Here is a 7,937-nt window from a genome sequence, read left to right as displayed (position 1 = left end):
TTAGGGTCCTAAGATAAACTTGGAGCTCCTAGACCTATTAGAAACTGACATTCTTTACTGACGACAGGTCAGGAACCCTGTACAGGGACTCTGTAGACACGTGTATGAGGCCAGTTTTCAACTGGGCTTTTATTAGCTCTGTAAAGTTGAGATTGGCTCCTTAAAGGGAAGCATACCCTTCCAGTCAAAGCTTTGGTAAAAAAACCACTTTCTTAAATTATGTCCTGTTGCAAAAGGAAAGTGGATTTTTTTTTTTTTAATTTTTTATTGGATTATAGGTTTTGGGGTACATGAGCAGAGCATGCAAGACAGTTGCGTAGGTACACACATGGCAGTGTGCTTTGCTTTTCTTCTCCCCTTCACCCACATTTGGCATTTCTCCCCAGGCTATCCCTCCCCACCTCCCCCTCCCACTGGCCCTCCCCTTTTCCCCCCAATAGACCCCAGTGTTTAGTACTCCCCTTTCTGTGTCCATGTGTTCTCATTTTTCATCACCCACCTATGAGTGAGAATATGCGGTGTTTCATTTTCTGTTCTTGTGTCAGTTTGCTGAGGATGATGTTTTCCAGATTCATCCATGTCCCTATAAACGACACAAACTCATCATTTCTGATTGCTGCATAATATTCCATGGTGTATATGTGCCACATTTTTCCAATCCAGTCTATTGTCAATGGGCATTTGGGTTGATTCCAGGTCTTTGCTATTGTAAACAGTGCTGCAATGAACATTCGTGTACATGTGTCCTTATAGTAGAACGATTTATAGTCTTTTGGATATATACCCAGTAATGGGATTGCTGGGTCAAATGGAATTTCTATTTCTAAGGCCTTGAGGAATCGCCACACTGTCTTCCACAATGGTTGAACTAATTTACACTCCCACCAACAGTGTAAAAGTGTTCCTTTTTCTCCACATCCTCTCCAGCATCTGTTGTCTCCGGATTTTTTAATGATCGCCATTCTAACTGGCGTGAGATGGTATCTCAATGTGGTTTTGATTTGCATCTCTCTGATGACCAGTGACGATGAGCATTTTTTCATGATTGTTGGCCTCATATATGTCTTCTTTCGTAAAGTATCTGTTCATATCCTTTGCCCAGTTTTGAATGGGCTTGTTTGTTTTTTTCCTGTAAATCTGCTTGAGTTGTTTGTAAATTCTGGATATCAGCCCTTTGTCAGATGGGTAGACTGCGAAAATTTTTTCCCATTCTGTTGGTTGCCGATCCACTCTAGTGACTGTTTCTTTTGCCGTGCAGAAGCTGTGGAGTTTCATTAGGTCCCATTTGTCTATTTTGGCTTTTGTTGCCAGTGCTTTTGGTGTTTTGTTCATGAAGTCCTTGCCTACTCCTATGTCCTGGATAGTTTTGCCTAGATTTCCTTCTAGGGTTTTTATGGTGCCAGGTCTTATGTTTAAGTCTTTAATCCATCTGGAGTTAATTTTAGTGTAAGGTGTCAGGAAGGGGTCCAGTTTCTGCTTTCTGCACATGGCTAGCCAGTTTTCCCAACACCATTTGTTAAACATGGAATCCTTGCCCCGTTGCTTGTTTTTGTCAGGTTTATCAAAGATTGTATAGTTGTATGTATGTTGTGTTGCCTCCGGTGCCTCTGTTTTGTTCCATTGGTCTATATCTCTGTTTTGGTACCAGTACCATGCTGTTTTGATTACTGTAGCCTTGTAGTATAGTTTGAAATCCGGTAGTGTGATGCCCCCCGCTGTGTTCTTTTTGCTTAGAATTGACTTGGCTATGCGGGCTCTCTTTTGGTTCCATATGAAGTTCATGGTGGTTTTTTCCAGTTCTGTGAAGAAAGTCAATGGTAGCTTGATGGGGATAGCGTTGATTCTGTAAATTACTTTGGGCAGTATAGCCATTTTCACGATATTAATTCTTCCTAACCATGAACATGGAATGTTTCTCCATCTGTTTGTGTCCTCTCTGATTTCGTTGAGCAGTGGTTTGTAGTTCTCCTTGAAGAGGTCCCTTACGTTCCTTGTGAGTTGTATTCCAAGGTATTTTATTCTTTTAGTAGCAATTGCGAATGGCAGTTCGCTCTTGATTTGGCTTTCTTTAAGTCTGTTATTGGTGTAGACGAATGCTTGTGATTTTTGCACATTGATTTTATATCCTGAGACTTTGCTGAAGTTGTTTATCAGTTTCAGGAGTTTTTGGGCTGAGGCGATGGGGTCTTCTAGGTATACTATCATGTCGTCTGCAAATAGAGACAATTTGGCTTCCACCTTTCCTATTTGAATACCCTTTATTTCTTTTTCTTGCCTGATTGCTCTGGCTAGAACTTCCAGTACTATATTGAATAGGAGTGGTGAGAGAGGGCATCCTTGTCTAGTACCAGATTTCAAAGGGAATGCTTCCAGGTTTTGCCCATTCAGTATGATATTGGCTGTTGATTTGTCATAAATAGCTTTTATTACTTTGAGATACGTTCCATCGATACCGAGTTTATTGAGGGTTTTTAGCATAAAGGGCTGTTGAATTTTGTCAAATGCCTTCTCTGCGTCAATTGAGATAATCATGTGGTTTTTGTTTTTGGTTCTGTTTATGTGGTGAATTACGTTGATAGACTTGCGTATGTTGAACCAGCCTTGCATCCCTGGGATGAATCCTACTTGATCATGATGAATAAGTTTTTTGATTTGCTGTTGCAATCGGCTTGCCAATATTTTATTGAAGATTTTTGCATCTATGTTCATCATGGATATTGGCCTGAAGTTTTCTTTTCTCGTTGGGTCTCTGCCGGTTTTTGGTATCAGGATGGTGTTGGTCTCATAAAATGATTTGGGAAGGATTCCCTCTTTTTGGATTGTTTGAAATAGTTTTAGAAGGAATGGTACCAGCTCCTCCTTGTGTGTCTGGTAGAATTCGGCTGTGAACCCATCTGGACCTGGGCTTTTTTTGTGAGGTAGGCTCTTAATTGCTGCCTCAACTTCAGACCTTGTTATTGGTCTATTCATAGTTTCAGCTTCCTCCTGGTTTAGGCTTGGGAGGACACAGGAGTCCAGGAATTTATCCATTTCTTCCAGGTTTACTAGTTTATGTGCATAGAGTTGTTTGTAATATTCTCTGATGATGGTTTGAATTTCTGTGGAATCTGTGGTGATTTCCCCTTTATCATTTTTTATTGCATCTATTTGGTTGTTCTCTCTTTTATTTTTAATCAATCTGGCTAGTGGTCTGTCTATTTTGTTGATCTTTTCAAAAAACCAGCTCTTGGATTTATTGATTTTTTGAAGGGTTTTTCGTGTCTCAATCTCCTTCAGCTCAGCTCTGATCTTAGTAATTTCTTGTCTTCTGCTGGGTTTTGAGTTTTTTTGGTCTTTCTCCTCTAGCTCTTTCAATTTTGACGATAGGGTGTCAATTTTGGATCTCTCCATTCTCCTCATATGGGCACTTATTGCTATATACTTTCCTCTAGAGACTGCTTTAAATGTGTCCCAGAGGTTCTGGCACGTTGTGTCTTCATTCTCATTGGTTTCGAAGAACTTCTTTATTTCTGCCTTCATTTCGTTGTTTACCCAGTCAACATTCAAGAGCCAGTTGTTCAGTTTCCATGAAGCTGTGCGGTTCTGGGTCGGTTTCTGAATTCTGAGTTCTAACTTGATTGCACTATGGTCTGAGAGGCTGTTTGTTATGATTTCAGTTGTTTTGCATTTGTTGAGCAGTGCTTTACTTCCAATTATGTGGTCAATTTTAGAGTAGGTGTGATGTGGTGCTGAGAAGAATGTGTATTCTGTGGATTTGGGGTGGAGAGTTCTGTAAATGTCCACCAGGTTTGCTTGCTCCAGGTCTGAGTTCAAGCCCTGGGTATCCTTGTTGATTTTCTGTCTGGTTGATCTGTCTAGTATTGACAGTGGAGTGTTAAAGTCTCCCACTATTATTGTGTGGGAGTCTAAGTCCTTCTGTAAGTCATTAAGAACTTGCCTTATGTATCTGGGTGCTCCTGTGTTGGGTCCATATATGTTTAGGATCGTTAGCTCTTCTTGTTGTATCAATCCTTTTACCATTATGTAATGGCCTTCTTTGTCTCTTTTGATCTTTGTTGCTTTAAAGTCTATTTTATCAGAGATGAGAATTGCAACTCCTGCTTTTTTTTGCTTTCCATTAGCTTGGTAAATCTTCCTCCATCCCTTTATTTTGAGCCTTTGTGTATCCTTGCATGTGAGATGGGTTTCCTGGATACAGCACACTGATGGGTTTTGGATTTTTATCCAATTTGCCAGTCTGTGTCTTTTGATTGGTGCATTTAGTCCATTTACATTTAGGGTTAATATTGTTATGTGTGAATTTGATACTGCCATTTTGATTCTAAGTGGCTGTTTTGCCTGTTAGTTGTTGTAGATTCTTCATTATGTTGAAGCTCTTTAGCATTCAGTGTGATTTTGGAATGGCTGGTACTGATTGATCCTTTCTATGTGTAGTGCCTCTTTTAGGAGCTCTTGTAAAGCAGGCCTGGTGGTGACAAAATCTCTGAGTACTTGCTTGTTCGCAAAGGATTTTATTCTTCCTTCACTTCTGAAGCTCAGTTTGGCTGGATATGAAATTCTGGGTTGAAAGTTCTTTTCTTTAAGAATGTTGAATATTGGCCCCCACTCTCTTCTGGCTTGTAGTGTTTCTGCCGAGAGATCTGCTGTGAGTCTGATGGGCTTCTTTTTGTGGGTGACCCGACCTTTCTCTCTGGCTGCCCTTAGTATTCTCTCCTTTATTTCAACCCTGTTGAATCTGACGATTATGTGCCTTGGGGTTGCTCTTCTTGCGGAATATCTTTGTGGTGTTCTCTGTATTTCCTGCAATTGAGTGTTGGCTTGTCTTGCTAGGTGGGGGAAATTTTCCTGGATGATGTCCTGAAGAGTATTTTCCTGCTGGGATTCATTCTCTTCGTCCCCTTCTGGTACACCTATCAAACGTAGGTTAGGTCTTTTCACATAGTCCCACATTTCTTGGAGACTTTGTTCATTCCTTTTTGCGCTTTTTTCTCTGATCTTGGTTTCTCGTTTTATTTCATTGAGTTGGTCTTCGACTTCAGATATTCTTTCTTCTGCTTGGTCAATTCGGCTATTGAAACTTGCGTTTGCTTCGCGAAGTTCTCGTATTGTGTTTTTCAGCTCCTTTAATTCATTCATATTCCTCTCTAAGGTATCCATTCTTGTTATCATTTCCTCGAATCTTTTTTCAAATCTTTTTTCAAGGTTCTTAGTTTCTTTGCATTGATTTAATACATGATCTTTTAGCTCACAAAAGTTTCTCATTATCCATCTTCTGAAGTCTAATTCCGTCATTTCGTCACAGTCATTCTCCATCCAGCTTTGTTCCCTTGCTGGTGAGGAGTCTTGGTCCTTTCTAGGAGGCGATGTGTTCTGGTTTCGGGTGCTTTCCTCCTTTTTGCGCTGGTTTCTTCCCATCTTTGTGGATTTGTCTGCTGGTCGTCTGCGTAGTTGCTGACTTTTCGTTTGGGTCTCGTTTGCGAATTCAACGCGGGCTCCAATCCTGGGTTGTTCTCACAGCGCCATCTTGAGTCCCCTCCGGAAAGTGGATTTTTATTGCACTGATGCAAACAATTATATTGCCATAAGTTCAGAATACTCACAGATAGGCTATAAATAGGTCTTATTGGGTGAAAATGAAGAAAAAAAGGAAACAGGAACTCTCCACAAAGCCAGAGTCCCCTGCTAGCATGCTTCCCACCTGGCGATTCAAATTCCAGGTTTCATACAGGAAGAGAAGGGACCAGGCTCCTCCCCACTGCAAAAGGTGCAAATTTTCTAGCCTCCACCCCAGTGCACAGGCTGGTTGGAGTTTTTTTGGGGACCTCCTCCCACCCGGCTGTCTCAATGTTACTCCACTATTGCCTCCCCAGCCTCTAATAGTTGAAATTCCATCCTTCCCACAGGTCAAATGCTGTTCTCCCTCAAGCTTTCCTGAGTCCCTCCAGCCCGAAATAGTCTCCTCTGCTTCTGCATTACCAAAATATTTTGTTTTGACTCTGCAATAACGTTTACCTTCTTGCCTTCTGGGACTTTTTGCTTCTCATGTGGGCATTTATTGCTATAAATTTCCCTCTAGTCACTGCCTTAAATGTGTCCCAGAGATTCTGGTATGTTGTGTCTTCCTTCTTATTGGTTGCAAAGAACATCTTTATTTCTGCCTTCATTTCATTGTTTATCCAGCAACATTCAGGAGCAAGTTGTCCAGTTTCCATGTAATTGTGCAGTTTTGAGTGAATTTCTTCATCTAGAGTTCTAATTTGATTACACTGTGGTCTGATAGGCTGTTCATTATGGTTTCTGTTCTTTCGCATTTGCTGAGGAGTGATTTACTTCCAATTATGTGGTCAATTTTAGAGTAAGTGCAATGTGGTGCTGTGAAGAATGTATATTCTGTGGATTTGGGGTGGAGAGTTCTGTAGATGTCTATTAGGTCGACTTGGTCCAGATCTGTGTTCAAGTCCTGGATGTCCTTATTGATTTTTTTGTCTCGTTGATCTGTCTAATGTTGACAGTGGAGTGTTAAAAGTCTCTCACTATTATTGTGTGGGGGTCTAAGTCTCTTTGTAGGTCATTAAGAACTTGATTTATGTATATGGGTGCTCCTGTATTGGGTGCATATATATTTAGGAGAGTTGCATTGATCCCTTTACCATTATGTAATGCATTTCTTTGTCTCTTTTGATCTTTGTTGGTTTGAAGTCCATTTTATCAGAGACTAAGATTGCAACTCCTGCTTTTTTTTTCTGCTCTCCATTTGCTTGGTAAATCATCTTCCATCCCTTTATTTTGAGTCTATGTGTGTCTTTGCACATGAGATGAGGCTCCTGAATACAGCACACGGATGGGTCTTGACTTTTTATACAGTTTGCCAGTCTGTGTCTTTTGATTGAGGCATTTAGGCCATTCACATTTAATATTAATATTGTTATGTGTGAATTTGATCCTGCCATTTTGTTACTGGCTGGGTTTTTTGCTCATTAGTTGATGTGGCTTCTTCATTGCATCTTTGGTCTTTACCATTTGGTACATTTTTGGAGTGGCTGGTACTGACTGTTCCTTTTCATGTTTAGTGCTTCCTTTAGAAACTCTTGTAAGGCAGGTCTGGTGGTGACAAAGTCTCTCAGTAGTTGCTTGTCCATAAAGGATTTTATTTCTCCTTCACTTATGAAGCTTAGTTTGGCTGGATTTGAGATTCTGGGTTGAAAGTTCTTTTCTTTAAGAATATTGAATATTGGCCCCCACTCTTTTCTGGCTTGCAGGGTTTCTGCCAAGAGATCTGCTGTGAGTCTGATGGGCTTCCCACCCTTTCTCTCTGGCTGCCCTTAGCATTTTTCTTTAACTTCAACCCTGGTGAATCTGACCATTATGTGCCTTGGGGTTGTTCTTCTTGAGGAATATCTTTGTGGTGTTCTCTGTATTTCCTGGATTTGAATGTTAGCCTACTTTGCTAGGTTGGGGAAGTTCTCCTGGATAATATCCTGAAGAGTATTTTCCAGCTTGGATTCATTCTCCCCTTCACATTCAGGTACACTGATCAAATGTAGATTAGGTCTTTTCACAAAGTCCCATATTTCTTGGAGGCTTGGTTCATTTCTTTTTACTCTTTTTTGTCTAGTCTTGCCTTTTTGTTTTATTTCATTGAGTTGATTTTCAACCTCTGATATCCTTTCTTCTGCTTAATCAATTTGGCTATTGAAACTTGTGTACACTTTATGAAGTTCTCATGCTATGGTTTTCAGCTCTATCATGTCATTTATGTTCTTCTCTAGTGTGGTTATTCTGGTTAGCATTTCGTCTAACCTTTTTTCAAGGTTTTTAGTTTCTTTGCATTGGGTTAGAACATGCTCCTTTAGCTCAGAGAAATTTGTTATTACTTACCTTCTGAAGCCTGCTTCTGTCAATTCATCAAACTCATTCTCCATCCTGTTTTGTTCCCT

Source organism: Callithrix jacchus, chromosome 18, assembly GCF_049354715.1.
Source record: "Callithrix jacchus isolate 240 chromosome 18, calJac240_pri, whole genome shotgun sequence".
Taxonomy (NCBI): Eukaryota; Metazoa; Chordata; class Mammalia; order Primates; family Cebidae; genus Callithrix; species Callithrix jacchus.
This window is presented reverse-complemented; position numbering follows the sequence as displayed.